Here is a 21,842-nt window from a genome sequence, read left to right as displayed (position 1 = left end):
TTTGTGACAGTTTTGTTATCAGGCATACAAACATGGGGACCCTCTCTTTATGAGCTTCCCTGGCTCTATTTTTCAGGGTTTTTGTTTCTTATTGTTTTGTTTTGACACAAGTGACTCCATTTTGATTCTGACAACGTTCACATTATCTATCCTATTGGTCTGTCTCTCTGGAGAATCCTGACTAACATGGCTTCCAAACCATTTTCTGGTATCCTTACCTTAAATAGGAATGGATAGCCAAAAATCGCCAGTCATTTCAGGAAAATCTTCATTGTGATGGAGAGATCAAAGCAAACCGATAAAAAGAAACAAGAGATGACACAGGAAAGAGAACAAACCTTAAAAAATATCACATTCATCTAACAAGAACAGGAAGCTATAAACAAGAATAATCGAGGGGGCAAAAAAGAATTCTTTAATTTAAAAGTATAATTGTTGGCTTAATTTGGGCACCCTGGAGGTAGGGCCTGAGAGAGGATTCTTGTTCAAGTGATAAATTGAGGGAAAACTTTCAAGAAAGTGGAGGAATGCAGGATAGGGCAGGACAAGAAACCTGCACAGTAATCTGGTGCCAACCGGAGACTTCTTTCAGTCTGGTCTCATAGTGAAAAATTCTAGAGTATACGTTGTACGACTGAATCAATCTCCCTTTGAAGCAAGGGTCCAGATTTTAGCCTCCATGTCAGTCAGTCAGTCCTCTAAATTCTGAGACCCAAGGGGTTGGTCCACTGTCATTTAGGAGAGGCAGCTCCTGGTTGACCATGACAATTTTGTAGAAAAGGGATTCTGTTATATTTTAGCCCACCACCCCAGCAACTAAGGGATGGCAGAACTGTCTGATAAAGGGCATATGACCTCCATGCAACCTTCTCGTCCATTTTCTTCATACATATAGTCCAATCTCATCAGTTCCCAACAACTCTTAATAGGCAAACTTTCCTCTTGCTCAAGCAAACACACTGCGCAACTAATGAGATTTTGAAATGATCTAAGTTATTTTGGCCTATTTTGACTTTTAGCTTTTGAAAAATTTAAACAAATAATATCAAGACTTGTAATAAACCTCATAGCCCTCCAACAAATATATGCCAACTCCTAGGCTAATACCTGGCATCAGTGTCTTTTCACTTCTATTTTTATAGTTTGGATTATGTAACTGAGAAAGTTTCATTTAAATCTTCTTCCACTTTCACTGTATTATTAGATGTTCTAGGAAAAAAAAGTGATGAGAGGAGAATTATCAAAGAAATTATACAAGAAAATTTTCTAAAAGTGAAAGGCATGTAACTCTAGATTAAAAGTACCCATTGAGTGTCCAATGAAATGGATGAAAAAAGACACAAAAAGGCACATCATGAAATCTTAGAACACCAAAGATAAAGAAAAGGTTCTAAAGGTTTTGAGACAGAGATCCAAAGCTATTTTTATAAGCCTTTTGGCACTATTTGACTTTTTAAAACTATAAGTCATCACATAACACAATATATGCATTCTCAGGAAACCTTACATCCACAAAATTGATCACTAAAAATAATGGTGCTCCCAGAGAAAAATAGGATTGAGAAAGACTACACAAAATCTGAGCAAATTCCTAAATTTTCCTTCCTCAGTTATAGAGTATGTTAATCAAAGCACCAAAAACAAAAGAAAAAAGCCCAAACCCAAAAACAATTTTAAGAAAAATGCACACATATTTTCAAAATTAGTGTGGGGGATCAGGACAGCAGGCCATGTAATTAGCAAAAAGTAACCTAAAAGCAAAATCCACATTGTCTATCTAAGAAGTGGTCATCCAGACCAAGCCATGCCAGAGGTAATGTAATATCTTACTTTTAATTCTTTTCATTATATAATACACAAGATCACAGAATTTCAGTGAAAAGATATTCCTACAGTTCTAGTCCAATTCCCTAGTCTGGTGAGCACTTGGTATCATGAAAGTGTAAGAGCAGGTCCAGTGAGTGATATCAGGTGACACCACATACCACCTTAGAATAGGGATATTAATCCCTAATTCTCTTCATAAATCTAAAGTCATCTCTTTTAAATGGGTTTATCAAGAGGGTCTAGAAAGTCTATGTTGAAGGAGTACAGTAAATAATAAAAAGATAGAACCTAGAAAAAAATCCATGCATTTATAACCAACTGACTTTCAACAAAGTTTGCCAAAACACATAATTCAGGAAAAGATAGTCTGTTCAATAACTGGTGCTGGGAAAATCAGAAATCCACATGCAGAGAATGAAACTAGACCCCTAGTTCTCACCCCTTAGAAAAGTCAACTCAAAATGGATTAAATACTTAAACATACAGCCCCCCCAAAATATGAAAATACTAGGAGAACACAGATAAAATGTTCCATGACATTGGGCTAGGCAAGTGTTTTTTGAATGAAATCTCAAAAGTAAAGGCAACAAAAGGAAAAATAAACATATGGGATTATATCAAACTAAAAAGCTTCTGCACAGCAAAGGAAACAGTCAACAGAGGCAAGAGACAACCTACAGAATGGGAGAAAATATTCACAAACTGTGCATCTGACAACGGATTAATATTCAGAATATATAAGGAACTTAATAGCAAAAAGACACAAATAATCTGATTTAAAAATAGGCAAAAGATCCAAATACACATTTCTCAAAAAAGATGTACAAATGACCATGAGTATATGAAAAAATGTTCAGCATCACTCATCATCAGGGAAATGCACATAATCAAAACCACAATGACATATTACCCTAGTAGAACAGCTATTATCAAAAAGACAAAAAATAACAAATACTGGTAAGGTTGTGGAGAAAAAGGAACTCATATGCTGTTGGTGGAAATCTAAATTAGAACAGCCATTATGGACAACAGTATGGAGGCTCCTCAAAAAATTAAAAATAGAACTACCATATGATCCCACAATCCCACTACTGGGTATATATAGCCTAAGGAAATAAAATCAATATGTATGCACTCCCATGTTTATTATAGCACTATATACAAATTATCATTTAAATACCAAAAAACATTGCCCTGAAGTAAAACCATAGATGCCCGTAGAAACGTGAGATAATTTAGAGCTTTCCTTGAGGTGACATGATTTCTACCCCTTCTTATGTTAATTCTGCACTGTCCTCACCCTTTAGTACAACATATTTTTCCACTCAGCGTCTTTAATTAAAGAAGTATGGAAAGTATAGAAATTGAAGAAAAAGAGAAAGACAAAGAGAAGGAATTATAATTTTTAGAATTCCTTTGATTAAAACTATAAATAGTAACTTCAGCCCTCTCCTGTGATATATTGAAACAGAAGGAGGCAGAGATGACTTGCATGGTTCAGATCAGGGGTTCAACTTCATCAAAGGTCTTGACTTTTTTTCTAACTCTTGCTTGGATGTGAAAGACCTCCTAGGAAAGAAAAGAAACCAAGAATGTGGAAGAGATACTATCCAGCAGCATTTACAATGTTAAGCTGGGTAATCCTGGGTTTCAGGGCACATTTATCTTTTTTAAAGGTTGCCAATTTTATTGTCTTGTGTTAACTCATGTTTATTTTATTATGTTTTTAAAAATATTTTAATACTTTCCGGTTTTCTGGCTTGGATTTTTTTATTTTTTCATTTTTTAAAATAATTCATTAATTAATTTAGATTTTTTAAACTAAGCCCATTCTTCTGCAGAATATAGCTTTTAGTATAGAATATCACAGGGTGTGTATGGGGGGAGGGGGTGTTGCCTATTGAGAAATGATCCTATTGGAACTATTTCACTAAGTGATCTTAGCTTTGCTAGCAGATACCACCTGCTAGGTTCAGTAACAGCTTTTCCTGACACTTAATGACAATTTCTTTTAATTTAACATTTTTAATGAAAACTAATGTAGGAGTTAAAATTGGGGAACAAGTACATTGGTACCATAATTGGCTTCAAACCTACCAATTAAACATTATATGAATTAAAGTTTTATGTGTTTTTAATTGTACCTTCAACAAATGAAGAGTACAGCTTGTCTGTTAAATATACAATAAATTATTTAACTATCGGATTTGGTCCTGAATTTCATAGATTTTAATTACCAGCAGAAAAAGCAGAGAGATGACAAAGGAGGAGCATGGAGAAAAAGAGCCTCTATCTGTTCTCAGTATGAGAAAACATTCACCCACATGATGGTACTTGTGTAATTATGAAGTAATTAAAGTTGTGCTTAGTACTGATCACAGCATAGATATTAACTAGCCTCAGTAAAGAAATAACTCAAAGTTTGAGGTCATAGCCTCAAACTTAGATTGGTGTAAAGAAATATGATCCAGTTCTCTTATGGATTCTAAATATTTTCATAACAATAGTTCAAATTTGACTAAAAACAAAAAAAGTAGCTTGCCTAGTTTTTATTTTGCTAAATAAAACCCCTTCTCTGTAACACATCCCAATCCTAATGGTAGTTTGCAAAGTAAATAACAAGAGGACATTAACCACCTTCCTCCCAAGACCTGCAAAACACAAGGGAAATTTGCAACTATTCATCCCTCCAACTTGCCTTCCACTTACAGAGCAAGGCCTATGTGTGAGGCAGGGAGCCAGGTTCTGCCTGCACTAGGATGTCAATAAAATGTCAGCTGGGCTTGTGGAAGATAGAAACCACCAGAACAGGCAGTTCTACCCTAAGCCAATCCTCACTTCATATTCTACTTCACACAAAGGCCATTGTCTCAGGGATCAAGAATTACTCTAGAAGAAAAACTAAAAAGAGAATTTGGTTCTTGCAAGTTGTATCCAAGCACACTTATTTTAAATCCTGGGTGTTAGTTTTGATGTGATATTCATTTCATTGCGCTTGAAAAAGAGACCTTGTAATTCTTTAGACAAGCCTGGCAGCTGCAGCTTTATTATAAAACCACAGTGAATCCCATATCCACTGTCATTAAAGCATACTGTGAAATGATTCAGTGGCAGGTCTCGAAAGAGAAGAGGAAAACATTGACAGGAAGGGAGTTATGATGATATGTGATTTGGTGATCCCTAAATTGTTAAACTAGATAACAAGACCACAACAATCCCCTCGATAAACTCAATTCTCTGGGTCTCCTGCTGGCTGCATTTGTTACATCGCCTGGGAACATTGCCTTAATGACATATGCAGGGCTTAATACTCTGTAGACTCCGTACTGTGCCTATGGGATCATTCATACCTCAAGGAAATAGACAAAACTTTCAGAAATAAGGAGACATGTCCACTGGGCCTGGAGCTGGGGAGGTGCACAGAAACACCAATAGAGGCTCATCTTCCCTTATTGCTCATTTTCCCATCTGCCTCTCAGGGCTGGAATAGTTGGTTAGAGATGAAGTAAGAAATTTGGGGCTGCTGCTGAAAGAAAAGTCTGGCCTTGCTTAATGAGGCTGATGAGCCCCTACTTCTAGAAGTAGACCCAGTAGAATAGGGGCCCAGATTCCCTTTATAAGCTCTTTCATTGCAATGGGTTTGTACCATCATCTACTGTTATACCACTGGATCCTCCCTGCCCTGGCATTTACTATGTTTCTGAATAATTTGACCTCTGTGCTCTGGCTTTTTCTTCTTCCATTCAGCCTCCTCAAATAGGCTTGGTCTCTCATTTCATCTGGTTCTTATTTTTCCAATATAGCACCACACATTTCTTTCCGCATTTAAAAAAATCACCTATCCATCATCTCCCCGCCATTCTGTTTCCTTCGTTTCTTATGCTTCCATAAAAACATATTAATCATTTTGTGGATGTACAGTATTGTGCTTGCCACTATTTAAGGTCACTCTCTAGAAGTTTCTTCCTTTCTCTCCTATCCTTAGCCTCCATTAATGTGTCTTTTTCTCTCCAGATCAGAGTTTGGCAAACTATGGCTTGTGGTCCAAGTCTTACCCACTCACTACCTCTTTTTGTAAATAAAATTTTATTGGGATACAACCACACTCATTTGTTTCTGCTTTGTTTGTAGCTGCTCCCAGGCTACTATAGAGTTGAAGCCTTGCACAGAGACTGTATGGCCCTTAGAAAAAAGTTTGTGAACTTCTACTCTGTACAAAGACTTTTTTATGGTTCTCTCTCTTCTCTTGCCTACTATTTTTAATTAGGCAAAGATCACAAGGTTAGGAAGCTCAGTTAGAAATAATACCAAACTAGAAACACCAATTGATTTTATTTAACCTTACAGAAGGATGGCCTCCTTTATTAAGAATGAGTCCTCACTGTTTCCCAAACATAACATGCTGTTTCTGCCTTTATCATCCTGAAATTAAAAGTCATATTCCTACTGATGATTTAAACCCAGCTCAAGCACCCCCACATCCATGAGCCCTTTTGGGTTGCTTCTGATTGCTTGGATGACTTCTCCCCTTCTGAGGCACAAACTCTCCCTATCTCACTGGCTCCCCTGTCTCTGCTTCTCTTCTCCTGTCCACCTCTTCCCTTGGACTTCCTTTTTTCCTGTGATTTGTGGTTTAGGGGGAATAGTTTATTGTTTAAGAATGTCCATGTAGTCTTCTTTTCACTCTAAGTAGCAATTTTTTCAATGAAACACACCTAGTGCTTTACCTAAAATGGATTCTGGAAAGTAAAAATGTCTCTGTCTCCCTCTATGAATAAATACCCTATTCTAGTCTTTTCTTGTTCTCCATGAGAATTTCTACATTGACACTGGCTCTGAAATAGTATCTTTAATAGTCGCAAGATTCAGTCCTGATGAGGTAATATATACTGGGGCCAACATAGTATTTTTTTAAAAAATAGTTCACAAAATTAAAAAATTGTAAGCATTCAATTAAAATCTGTATTCCAGATTTCTCTATAAAAATCAGAAAACCTAGTACCACCAGAATTTCCACGTGACTCCAGTCAACTATTAATAGAAGTTAGAAACACTCCTTTAGAAGGGCCACGTGCTTTCTGATTTCCAGTTCACCAGATATCCCAACACTCCTATTAGCCTGTGCTGGGCCAACTTCATCATTTGTGTTTCTGACTCATTCCCCATAGGCATTTAATTTGTGATTCATGATCTAAGGGATCATGAACATTTGACTTCAGCACTATACTTCAGAGGTGATTATGAATAGCACCTTAATAAAACCAGAATTCTGGAGGTAGCATAATAGTTGAAAATTTTATATACATGGAATAATATCACAAATATATCAGCCTGGAGACAGTATTGCTAAAATACTGAAAGAGAAACAAACAAAAATCAAGCTTAGGGCTTTGATAGTCTGTGTAGGTAATCAAGACCAAGCTAGTCCCCAGATTTGACAGTAGCATGTTGGAGTACATGGTAAAGTGGTGTTATGAGCTGAATTGTGTCTTTCCAAAATTCACATGTTAAATCTCTAACCTCTAGTATCTCATGATGCGACTACATTTGGAGATGGAGTCTTTTAAGAGATGATTAACTTAAAACAAGGCCATCAGGAAGGACTCAGATCCAATCTGACTGGTATTCTTATAAGAAAAGGAGATTAAGACTTAGAGACGCCAGAAACACATGTGCAGAGAAATGACCGTGTGAAGAGGCAGTGAGACAGCAGCCATGTGGAAGCCAAGGACCAGGGCTGCAGGAGAAACCAACCCTGCTAGCACCTGGATCTCGAACTTCTAGCCTCCAGAACTGTGAGAAAATTAACTTCTATTGTTTAAGCCGCCACATCAGTGGTATCTTGTTATGGCAGCCCTAGCAAACTAACATAGTAGACCCCCTACAATTTTCTTGCCCCTACACAATGTGTTTCCCCTCACTCTTCAAAGACTCTGAAAAGCGCTTGTCATCTCCCACCTTCATGCAAGCCGTTTGCAAAGTCCCTCCCCTCTATCTTCACCACACCATACCCATCGGCAGGCATCTTTCTGCAAGGTGATGGTTGCCAAGATAACTCTGTTTGCCTAATATGATGCATCTCTGGGAAGAAAAGAGTGGGGAGTGAGGAACTATAACATGCAATATCTATTTTACCACATTTAGCCTGGGTATAGCCAGCAAAACAGGATTATCAATTATTTTACTGCCAATTCAGTGTTACATTTTTCTGTCGATATTCCTAAAGTATCACATGTCCCTACCTTTATATTAGTACTACTCCATTGTCCAGAAGATGCCAGTTGCAGATGATTCCTTTCTTGGCAATGAGAACATCCCTCTTTATTTATTACTGACTCAAGAAAACTGGTCTGGAACTTTCCTCTCCAGAATCACCTTTTTTATTTTTTTATTTTGTCAACATGTGAAGGTGATTGTGGCTTGTTGAAAAAGGGCCCTTTATAGTAGGCAAGTGGGGGCCTGCCAGATGAATCTTCATGGTGTGTATATTAAGCAGTCAGGCCTAGTAATCATTTTGCCCTTTAAGTTTATGTAAAGAAGAGCACAATTTTGACAATCACATTCCTTTTTGCACTGTTGCAAAAACATCACATAATTCTTTTCACTGTGGGGAGATAACCCAACTAGAGTACAAGCTCTTTGGAGAAATGGAGCTTAATATTTCTTTCTTTATGTGTCTTACTATGTTGCTGGAATCTGACATTCCTTTAGACAATCACTTGTATTGGTCATGGCTTTGCCATAGTTAAGGAAATTCCCCTTGCAATATCTCATCAAACTTTTATAGTGATTAATATTATACAGCATGGAAATTAGCTAAAGATAGTTCCTTAAAAGAAGATTTCTGGTGGAGTTTGGGGTTTGTACAGAGAAGTTCCTTTTAGAAGAGGGCATACCCAATTGATTGCCAGATGGGAGAGGTCTAATCTGTTATCCAGGAGATAGCAGAAAGGAGGGATTCAGGCCCAAGATGAGGAATGCCACAAATAAGGAAGATGAAAAGGAAATCAGAAATATTATCATCTTGCTGAGGGAAGGCTCTGTGTAGAAAAATCTAACCAGAGTTCTCACAAAGGTAGAAACCTAAGGCTTGGTTTTTATAAAAGTTACAAAGAGGTAGGTTATTCAGTTTTTAGAATAAATGTTTATTTTTGACAGGATTTACAATAGGTCTCCTTTAAAGAATATGTTCGCTTACTACAATTTTAGATGTGTCTCACTGGGATTGTAGATAGATTTTCCAAAACCACAAGTATGGCTTTAAATAAACCCTAAGTGCATAAAGTATAATAACATTTAGAAATGTGCATATATGAAAAATATAACAACATACAGGCATACACATAAATTTCAAAAACATGTAAGTGCACACATTCACACACGTACACTTAAACACGTGCACAAATTCATACCAACCACTTCCCTTTAGGTTTTAATTAAAGTGCCAATTCCAAAGATTGATGATTTCCAGGAGTATTACTGAAACAAGTAAATAAAAGGACTGGTGGCATTTTTGACAGCTGACAGGTGACATGGATGCATTGCCCAAGTTTTACTGGAATAAATCATCTTCATGCTAGTTTTCACCTTTGACTCTGTTTCTCTCCTTGCTCCCAAATACATTCTGGAAGAGATGCCTGCTTAGGCGGAGATTGGATGCAAGGAACAGAGACCGATCCTCTCCAAATTCTCTCCTGAAATCCTATATAAAGCAATAAGAATCAAATAGCCATACATTGCTAATAAATCAATATTTAATGAACAGGCTCAAAGACTTAGTTTTTCTTTCCCTGTCACCCTTGTTGGGCATCCAAGCCAAGGGAATATACTAAGCCAGTGAGAACTGATCACATCTGGGGAAAAAGACAAAAAGGATGCATCCTTCAAAAAGCACAATTCATTTTTAGATTTCATTCTCCTGCTGCTGCTGGCAGTGTGACACATTCTGCTATTGTTGTTGGCCAGGACCTTTCCTCACATCCCTGATCCTCTTTCCCTGGGAAGATTCACCCTCTGATAAAACTAGCCACAATTTAGAAACCTTCATTTCCTGAACAGAGCCTTCCAGCCACACTAAATGCTTCTGGGTGAAAGAAAGTTAAGTGATTTGAAGCGTTTTGTAGATTATATCCCCTTATATATATATAACCCGGACTAAGAAGATTTATTTGTATGAAATGAGAAATGACCTTAAACTCTATCTTGCACTTGCACCAAATACCAAACAAATTTCAAGTTTACAAATGTTTAGCCATTATTTTTCCTCAGTCTTTCTTCTGGTTTGGTGGATATACCCTTCTCTAATTTTTCATCTGTTTTGAAGCAAATAGATCAACAATTTTAAGACAAATTGATTAGAGGTTTCCTTTTCACCATTTTTCTGGAAGCACAGACTGTGCACATGAATTTCAGATAAGTATTCAAAATTTTGTTGGTACTAAACATCAATATCTGAATTTAACCCATGCTAAATATAATGAATCTCATATTTTGTACATTTATGTCATGTAACATGATAGTGCACATACTTATTAAATGGAAATGTCTTTATTTTCCCCATACTAGTATATCCTACTGTTATCCTTTCTTAGCAACTATTGACAGTTAAATCTTTTTGCTTGCTTGCATATACCGTGCAAATAATGACATTTTGAAACCTTCTAAGTAAACTTTTCTGACCCTTATCATTTTTTTAAATAAACAGATAATAGCTAGACTCACTCTCAATAAATTACCTGCATAATCCTCCAATGTCTATATGCCAACCCTAGGCAAACATCTGACATAAGCCTCCTCCTCCTCCTATTTTCATTGTTAAGGAGTTAAGTAACAAAGATATTTCGCGTAAATACTCTTAAACTCAGTGAAAAATATAGATATTTTTGGACTGTCCCTGTAATACTTCCATTTAGGATTTACTTACATCAAATATAAAGTGTTATTAACATATTATCTTATGATGTAAATGACCCAGTATGTCCTGCAATGCATTCAGATCTACAAGGTGGTGCATGCCTGTAGTCCCAGCTACTCAGGAGGCTGAGGCAGGAGGATTGAGGTTGCTGTGAGCTAGGCAGAAGCCATGGCACTCACTCTAGTCTGGGCAACAGAGTGAGACTCTGTCTCAAAAAAAAAAAAAAAAAAAAAGAATAAAGAATATTATAATTATAATGCTGACTTTCTTAAAATAGTCTTGCTGCTCCACCTAAACTCTTTTAGAGTAAATTAACTTGAAAACAATACTTGAATATAATGGATATTGGTAATACTATATAAGGTATTATGAGTCCCATGGCATAATTATATTTCAATAGATGTATATGATGAATGAATATAGGATTATATGAAATCAAGCTGTACTCAAAGCCACAAATGAGCATACAGGAGAATATGAATCTTATCCTTATCTTGAGACCTACTAATATTTGCTTTCTGAGATTTTTCCAGTATTGGTTCATATTCTAAGGATTTCTGCTATGTAGTTCCATTTTTATACTTTATAAGTGTAAGGGGCACAGTGACATGTCAAAATATCAGGCAGAATATCAACTCATCATTAGAAAAAAATATCTCTAGTATATGTGATTTTGATATGAAGAACTTGCTAGCGAAGCCACGTCTATTCACTTTAGTGCAGAACATTGTTTTTGCTATTCAATATGTGGTGATGCTTACAGTTGGCTTCCACCTGTCTTGCCAAAAGATGATATTGTATTCATTCAGGTTTCCTATTTCCAGGACACTTGCTCCTTCAAGGGACCAACTAGAACTTGTTGAATATAAAATTACTATGCTATTTAATACTTAGTACATTTTGTCAGTTTGCTGTAAAGTACCTCAGATCCCTGAAAAAGGCAAGGAAATGTTAAAACAAAAATTCTTCATGACAGGGCTACACCTCGGAAAAATCATGTTGTTTCTACTTAATGCTTTCATTTTTCTTTACCTTTCTCTTACTGTCCAAACACCATCAGTCTGGCATTGAGCAAGCTTCCAACTGTTTACTCATAAGGGATTAGCTCGAGGCAACGGTTTCCAGATTTGTCTGTTCATCAAAATCACATGGGGATCTTTAAAAAAAAACACAGATTCACAAATTCAGATGTTCTGATACAGTAGAACTCAAGCTTTTTATTTCTCCTTTCTTATTATGAGACCTTGGTAATGGGAAAAGCTTTCAAGATCCAAAGAAAGGAATCCCTAATTGTAGACATTTGGGCTTTGAGGGTCTTGTGGTAAAAAATTATTTTGTAGCACTTACCACCCTGTATTCAATCTCCTATCTCACTCATGACCTGGATAATAATATCTGAGTGTTTAGAATTTTTTTCCTACATTCCTCCTCTCTTCTTTTTTAACTGTAATCTTTGTGATTGAGCTTTTTACATATGAAGGCTATGTTATAGATGTTAACAGCATAGGCTCTCATTTAAGACTTATGTTTAAATACTGATTATGCCTCTTGATACCTCTTTAAACCTCAATTAAAATGGATAGCAGAAGCATCTACACAAAAGGATTGTTGAGAGAACTCATTGATATAATGGGTGCACCACGGTACCATAAATGTAGGTCATTGCAAAAATTGTATTTTAATGATTTATTGAAACTTAAACTTCTGGTTTGCCTTTTTGGAAATCTTCACCACCTCTTATTGCTGAATTATAGAAAGTTGTTTCCAAGCCTGTTAACCCCTTTGAGTTTAGTATCCTTTTTCTACTTGGTGCACAGTGGTCTGATCTCTTATGAGAAAACAAAATAACACTTTTCCAAGAATGTTGGAACATTGCCACATCTTCCTTACCTTCTAGCAACTTCTGTATTCTAGGTGAAAATACCATCCTTAAAGATTTTTGACATTAAGTTTTTTTCTACTGCTTCGGGGAATTAGCCTTTCCTCTCAGGCTCTATCCTCCCCTGGCTTTAATAGCTATTAGTGGAGCCACACAGACTTTTCTGAAAACATCATCCTACTTCTCACAAGCAAGGTACAAGCAATTCTTTTGTACTAGCAAATTATCACTGATTATGGTACTTGAAATATAATTACAAACTATCTACCAAAACTATCAAATATTTTATTAAACCACTAACATTCTGTTATCTTTTAGCTTCTACTGGAAGAAAACCTCCAGTCCCTCTTACACGATAGATCAGTGCTACTCAAAATATGGTTTTGTGTATCATAAAAGTCCACAAACTGTTAGGGGTCCATGAGCAGATAGGAAGTTTGTACCAGAATGTAAATCAACTATATTACTAGAAACATTGTTTAGTTTAACTGATTTTTTTTCAGTAGAAAGACTTTCTTGATGAAGGAAGCACTGTGTTGATTTACATTTTAACCAACTAGCCACAGATATTTCACAGACCAACTACTTTTTGTAGCACCAAGCTAGAACCTGGACTAAATGCTAGAGATACAGCACTGGGCAAGATATAAAATATCTTTTTTCTTCTATGGCTCATGTTCTACCTGAGTTTGGAGTGTTGGAGGAGACAATAAACAAATGAATAAACTAGTAAATTTTAAGAGTCATAACTGCTTAAATTAATGGAATAGAGAGAAATTGAAGACTATGGTGAGAGGAGAATTCTGTAGGATGTAATATTTGGGCTGAGATTTAAATGATATCAAGAAGCCAGGCATGTACAGATGGCAGAAGGAAGAGCTTTCCAGTTGGAGGAAAAAGGTAATGCAAAGCCTTAAAGTAGAAACAACTCAATGTTGCTCAGGAAATAAAAGAAGGTAAGAGAGAAGATTCAAATAAATAAAATCAAAGATGAAAAAGGAAACATAACAACTTATAGCATAGAAATACAAAAGATCATAAAATAAATATTACCATGAACAACTATATGCCATCAACTCTGATAAGAGAAGAAATGAATAAATTCCTGAACACATAGAACCTTAAGATTAAATTATGAAGAAACAGAAAATCTGAATGGACCAATATTGAGTGAGGAAATTGAAATAGTAATAAAGTCTTCTAACAAAGAAAATCCCAGGACCTTATGGGCTCACTGCTGAATTCTACCAAACAGTTAACAACTAATACCAATTCTCTTCAAACTATTCCAGAAAATTGAAGAGGAATGAATATTTGCAAGCTCATTTTATGAGGCCATCATTACCCTGATTCCAAACCTGGACAAGGATATATCAAAAAAAGAAAACTACAAGCCAATGTCCCTGAGGAACATAGACACAAAAATTTTCAACAAAATACTAGCAAACTGAATCTAATAGCACATTAAAAAGATCATTCACTATGACCAAGTGAGATTGATCCCAAGGATGCATGGTTCAACATACACAGATCAATCATTGTGATCCATAATACCAACAGAATAAAGGACAAAAAAAATATGATCATTTAAATTGATGGTGAAAAGGCATTGAATAAAATTCAACACCTGTTCATGAGAAAAAAAAAACTCCCAAGAAACTATGTATAGAAAATACATACCTCAATACAATAAAGGCCATATATTACAAGCCCACAGCTAATATCATACAGAAAGGGAAAAGCCAAAAGCTTTTTTCTCTAAGATCAGAAAAAAGGCAAGGATGGCCACTTTCACCATGTCTGTTCAACATGATACTGGAAATCCTAATTAGAGCAATTAGGAAACAGAGAGAAATAAAAGGAATCCAAAGGAGGGAGTTAAATTGTCCTATTTGCAGATGACATGATCTTTTATATAGAAAACCCTATCGACTTCACCAAAAACTGTTAGAACTGATAAATAAATTCAATAAAGTTGCAGTATACAAAAGCAACATACAAAAATCAATAGAATTTCTATGATAATAGCAAACTATCTGAAAAAGAAATCAAGAAAACAATTCCATTTATAATGCTACAAAAATATAAAATACCTAGGAATAAACTTAACCAAGGAGGTAACAGATCTCTACATTGAAACCTATAAAACTTTGATAAAAGAAATTGAAGATAAATGAAAGATATCTTGTATTTATAGATTAAAAGAATTAATATTGTAAAAATGGTCATACTACCCCAAGTGGTCTACAGATTTAATTCAATGTCTATGAAAACACGAATGATATTCTTCACAGAAATAGAAAAAAATCATCCTAAAATTCATATGAAACCACAAAAGACCCTGAATAGCTAAAGCAATCTGAGCAAAAAGAGCAAAGCATCATGATACTTGACTTCAAAATATACTACAAAGCTATAATAACCAAAACAACAAAGTACTGGCAAGAAAAACAGACACATGGACCAATGAAATAGAATAGAAAGTCTATAAATAAATTTGTACACCTATAGCCAATTGATTTTCAACAAACATACCAAGAACACACAGTGGGGAAAAGATAGCCTCTTCAATAAATGGTGCTGGGAAAAATCAGATATCCATACGCAGAATGAGACTAGACTCCAACCTCTCACCACATACAAAAATCAATCCAAAATGGATTAAATACTTAAACATAAAACCTCCAAAACTATAGAACTACTAGAAGACAACATATGAAACATTTCATGACGTTGGGCTGGACAAGGATTTTTTTTGAATGAACCCTCAAAACACAGGCAACAAAAGGAAAAATAGACAAATGGGATTATATCAAACTAGAAAGCTTCTGCACAGCAAAGGAAACAATCAATAGAGTGAAGAAACAACCTACAGAATGGGAGAAAATATTTGCAAACTATGCATCTGATAAGGGATTAATATCCAGAATATATAAGGAAGCTAAACAACTCAAGAACAAAAAAAGCAAATAACCTGATTTTTAAAAATGGGCAAAGAATTTAATAGACACTTCTCAAAAGAAGACATACAAATGGACAAAAGGTATGTGAAAAAATTCTCAGCATCACTAATTATCAGTAAAATGCAAATCAAAATCACAATGAGATACCATTTCATTCCATTTACAATGGCTACTACCAAAAAGGCAAAAGAAAACAAGTGTTGGCAAGGAAGTGGAGAAAAGGGGATACTCACACACTTTTGGTAGGATTGTAAGTAGCACAGACATGAAAAACAGTAGGAAGGTTTCTCAAAAAATTAAGAATAGAATTACAATATGATCCAGCAATTCCCACTACTGGGTATATATCCAAAAGAAAGGAAATCAGCACATCAAGGACATATCTGCATCTGCACTCCCAAGTTTATTGCAGCATTATTCACACCAATGAACACATGGAATCAACCTAAGTGTCCAACAACACATGAATGGATAAAATTAAAATGTGGTATACATACACAATGGAATAGTATTCAGCCATAAAAAAGAATGAAATCTTGTCATTTGGGAAAACATAGATGAATCAGGAGAACATCATGTTACGTGAAATAAGCCAGGCACAGAAAGACAAATACTGCATCTTACTCGCTCACATATGGAATTTAAAAAAGAAAAGAAATGAAAAAAGTTGCAGTCTTCTACATGTGGCTATCCAGTTTTCCCAGCACCATTTATTGAATAGGGACTCTTGTCCCCAGAGTATGTTTTTGTCTATTTTGTCAAAGATTAGATAGTTATATGAGGATGGTTTTATATTTGGGTTTTCTGTTCTGTTCCACTGGTCTGTGTCCCTGCCCTTGTGCCAATACCAAGCAGTTTTAAGAACCACAGCTTTGTAGTATAGTTTGAAGTCTGGCAAATCAATACCTCCCATTTTGTTTTTATTGCTTAAGATTGCTTTTGCTATACGGGGTCTTCTCTGATTCCATACAAAGTGTATAATTATTTTTTCTAAATCTGTGAAAAATGATGTTGGTATTTTAATAGGAATTGCATTGAATCTATAGATTACTTTGGGTAGTATAGACATTTTAACGATGTTAATTCTTCCAATCCATGAGCATGGTATGGATTTCCACTTATTTACGTGTTCTGCAATTTCCTTCCTTAGCGTTTCATAGTTCTCTTTATAGAGGTCCTTTACCTCTTTAGTTAAATATATTCCTAGAAACAGGACCCACAGATTTCACCTCTCACAAAAATCAAATCACGGTGGATAACAGATTTAAACCTTAAATGGGAAACAATTAGAATTCTAGAAGAAAATGTAGGAAAGACTCTTACAGACATTGGTCTAGGCAAAGAATTTATGAAGAAAATCCCTAAGGCAATCGCAGCAACAACAAAAATAAACGACTGGGACCTGATTAAATTAAAAAGCTTCTGCACAGCCAAAGAAACAGTCATGAAAATAAACAGACAGCCTACAGAATGGGAAAAAATTTTCGCATACTACACATCAGATAAAAGACTGATAACAAGAATCTATTTAGAACTCAGGAAAATCAGCAGGAAAAAATCAAACAATCCTATCAAAAAATGGGCAAAGGACATGAATAGAAATTTTTCAAAAGAAGACATAAGAATGGCCAAAAAACATATCAAAAAATGCTCAACATCCCTAATCATCAGGGAAATGCAAATCAAAACCACAATGAGATACCACTTAACTCCGGTGAGAATGGCCTTTATCAAAAAATCCCAAAACAACACATGTTGACGTGGATGCGGAGAGACAGGAACACTCATACACTGCTGGTGGGAATGCAAACTAGTGCAACCCCTATGGAAAGCAATATGGAGATACCTTCAACAGATTCAAGTAGACCTACCATTTGATCCAGCAATCCCATTATTGGGCATATACCCAGAAGAACAAAAGTCATTCTTTAACAAAGACACCTGTACCCGAATGTTTATAGCAGCACAATTTACAATCGCAAGGATGTGGAAACAACCCAAGTGCCCATCAATCCACGAATGGATTAGTAAACTGTGGTATATGTATACCATGGAGTACTACTCAGCTATAAGAAATAACAATGATACGACATCTCTTTGGTTCTCCTGGAGAGAGCTGGAACCCATTATTCTAAGTGAAGTATCCAAAGAATGGAAAAACAAGCATCACATGTACTCACCAGAAAACTGGTTTCCCTGATCATCACCTAAATGTACATCAGGGAAGGATACCAATTGGATATCAGACTGGGATGGGGGGTGGGGGGAGGGGATGGGTGTATGCCTACATGATGAGTGCGTTGCACACCCTCTGGGGAATGGTCATGCTTGAAGGTGCAGACCCGGGGAGGTGGGGGGGGGGAGGGGATGGAGGTATGACTACATGATGAGTGCCAGGTGCACTGTCTGGAGAATGAGAACGGACGCGCTTGGGACTCTGACTCGGGGGGATGGGTGGGACATGGAAAATGTATATAACCTAAACTTATGTACCCCCATGATGAGCTGAAATAAAAAAAATAAAAAAAAAATAAAAAAAAAAAAAAGAAAAAAGTTGCCATCATAGAAACAGAGTAGAAGAGTGGTTACCAGAGACTGGGGATGAGGTGCAGGAGGGGAGGATAAAGAGATTGTTCAACAGGTACAAAGTGAGAATTAGATAGGAGGAATGAATTTTGGTGTTCTATTTCACAGGAAGGCAACTACGGTTAACAGTAAAATATTGTATGTTACCAATTAGCAAGAAGTGAGGCTTTTGAAGACTCTCATCGCAAAGAAATAATAAATGCATGAGGTGATAAATACCACCCTGATTGGATCATCATACAATATAGATATGTATTGAAATATCAAATTGTACTCAATAAATTTGTACAATTACAATGTGTGAAATAAATAAATATTTTTTAAAAGAAAGTGAATGGTTGAATTGGAATAAACAAGAAAGAAGATGATAGATGATATCTCAGCAGTAAGCAGTAACTGTATCAACTAGATCATGTGAGGCCTTGAATGTCATAGAAGTAATTTGCATTTTATTCTAGTTATAGTGAGAAACCATTGCAAAGGTTTAAGCCATGATCTGATTTATAGTTTTCAAAGTTCAGCCTAGTCTTCCTTCTAAGAACATCTCATATGCCTGTTATACCTACTTGAAGCATCCAATGACAAGAAATGAACTCCTGTTCTTCTCTTTCCTTTTGACATTATTGACTAAGAAAACAAGTAGGAAATGGAGAATAATAGAATATAAACAAGCATTGTAGAGGGAGAGAAGGTGTTCTTGATGGGAGAAGAATGAGCAAAGATGATACCATTTAAAATGCACAGAAGAAATAGAGTATAATCCCTAGCACTTTATAACTCACTCCACTCGGACAGATTAGGTTCACTGGGTTTTGACACTGTTAAATTTCTCATAGTATCAGCCATCTGGTTTCCAGGGCTTCTATTGTTTTTACACTTTTCTCCAAACCACTGTAATTTTACCCATTGTTCTTTTTTATATAAAAGCAGCAAGAGTGCATTTATGAAAATACTTCAGCCTCTTCTCTGATCCACGTATCTTAATTTCTTATTTTGGACTATAATGTTCTAATTTTCTCCTCATATGATCTCTTGAATTATAGCATAAAATACATTTGGGGCCACTGTATTTAGAATGCCTTCTCACATCTATTATCTAAGATTCTCTTTGCAATTCTAATGCCCTCCTTTATCTGTTCTACCATCTTCTTGTAATCTACCTACTGTTCAGTTCTTAATTAAAAAAAGTTACTCTTATGAGGTTGAATGGATGCTTTTGAAACTCAATCAGTAAGATTCTTTTCAGATTTCAGTACTTATTCCGATGAGTGCTTATTTAGTAGACAATTCAAGAATTGAAGAGGTTAAAGAGCTGCCTTAGTTTCAGGGGAGAACATTTGGGAGGGGAAAAGAGAGAATCTACTGATGTTGATATGGTCTGTGAGTTTTTCTCCTTCATTTATTTTCGTTAAAAAAGATAATTGCATGAAAACAATTTTTTTTTCCTTGAGGGTACACCTGCTCTTTCTGTGACATGACTTAAGAGTTTCTTCTTTTCTGTGATATCTGCAATTTTCACAGCAGCCCAAAATAATGTTTCTTAAAGTTAAAAAAAAAGTAAAGCCAGATAGACAACAATTCTTCTAAGCTAAAAGAAATTACAGTCCCCAAACTTTGTTTTTAGTTGTTTGACGGTCAAAAATATTTCATTCACTCATAGAGAGGAGACTTTTCTAAGAAAATTGCTACTTGATGGAGTGAGGACAGTTATTGCTCTGGCCCAATCTAACTATAAAGGTAGCCAGATCAAGACTCAGAGAGTTCAGAGATCAGATTGACTAAGATGACCAGAAATTTTTGTCTTTATAAATGCTTTAGGATTCACAGCTTTTAATATGTTTTTCTCCTATCTAATGAATGGGAGATTTAAATACTGCAGTCTGTATTTGTTCCACAATGAGAACAAATACGTCTTTCTGATTTTTAACTTCATTTTTAAGTAAAGACAATTATGTTGCTTAAATAAAAGAAAAATGTACATTGTTTTGCAGAACAACATATCTATGTTATCACTAAACAATTGCTGTAATGGTGTGGGGACCAAAATCTTATTTTAGGTCTCTGGGTATATATAGGAGTCTTACTTCTCTCTTTTCCTTGCTGTTTTCCATCTCAATGTTTTATTTTATTTCTTTAAGCAAAACAGGAAAAAGGCAGCTTATTTTCTATAATCTCAATGTGTTCTAGGTTTGAGGGTGTTATTCACCATTTCTACTTACTTGGCTAGGTTTGGGAGTAGAATGTGAAAGACAATAAGGAGAAAAGGGAAGCCAAGATACATTATTCTTGTACATGGCTTAGTAAAAAAGAAAAGAAAAACTATTAGATAACCTAGAGTCTATAATCACTTGGATATTCCATTTATCTGATCTACAGTGTCTTAAATGGAGAAGTCTATTTTTAATTAGATGTTTTACAGTCATGGTCTCAGCCTCATTTATGGGTATTTGGAATTTGGATAGTTTTCCCAAATCAGAGAAATTCATCAGCATTAATATTATTAATTACTGTAAAATACCTGATGCTATACCAGGCACTATATCCATATCCAAAGATGTGAGTGTCATTTCATATTGCATGGGTGTCATTTCATATTGCACACTTCATACTTATCATCTGAATAAACTCTTTGTTTTGTGAGGGTTAGCAGGAAGGAGATTATTTGGACTGGGTAATAGTTCAAAGTAACATTTCATACAATAATTTACTATATCAAAATTTAAAAAGCCAGGGTGTATGGTTTTCAAAATATGTAAATAATTTTGGTTCGCTTTTGACAGTCCTTTAATATTTTTACTATTTAAAATAAAATTTACTTCTCATGGGAAATATGGGGTTATATGATTTCTTACTTTTCCCTTCTAAATCTTGTCTTACGATAGGCATGATGTAATTTCAAAGTAGAGCAAAATTTTGCCATTTAAAAGTTCTTTCTCCTTTGCCTCAAGAGCTCTGTCATAATATCTCAAATTTCACTTTTAGAGATTAATTTCTTTTGGTCTTAAAGGCTTTTGTGCTACAAGATTTCCCTATTAAAATGCAAAGGCCCCTGGGAGTGAAAACATCTTAAGCCAGTAATGAACAACCTGAGGCTCCATGTAGCTTTAAGATATGGCCAAGATCTAATTCTGCATAAAAAAGATTAAAAAGTTGCAGCCTTGTTGCTTTTTCTCAAATATATCCAGATATTACCATTTTGGTGAATAAAAAGAAGTGTCGTTTTCTCATTTATATTTGTCCAGTCAATAAAGAAAGTAAAATAAGTTGTAAAAATATACACTTTAATATTAGATCAAGATGAAGACTGGGTCCATAACAAATGAAAAACAAGAAAGTCTAAGATGCTGTGAGAGTCCTGACATAAAAAGCAGATGTATCAGGCCTGATGAAACTACATAAACCACAGCATAAAGCATAAGCAAACGAAAATAATAATGAAGATAATCACAGATGCAGAGAAATACCCAGCTCAAAGTGAATACATGCAACAAAACATAAAATCAAAAGGGTTTCTGGAGCAATCCATCAGAACTGTTTAATATTAAAGAACTGTATTTAAAATAATTGTGCTAGTTGGTCTTCACATGTGGGCACACACACACAAACATACACACTCAGAACAGCAGACACAAGAGCATTTTACTCCAGGCTAAAATTCAAAAAGTGAAGAAAA

The sequence above is a fragment of the Lemur catta genome, chromosome 4 (assembly GCF_020740605.2).
Source record: "Lemur catta isolate mLemCat1 chromosome 4, mLemCat1.pri, whole genome shotgun sequence".
In the NCBI taxonomy this organism is placed as follows: Eukaryota; Metazoa; Chordata; class Mammalia; order Primates; family Lemuridae; genus Lemur; species Lemur catta.
Note: the sequence above shows the minus strand (reverse complement) of the source record.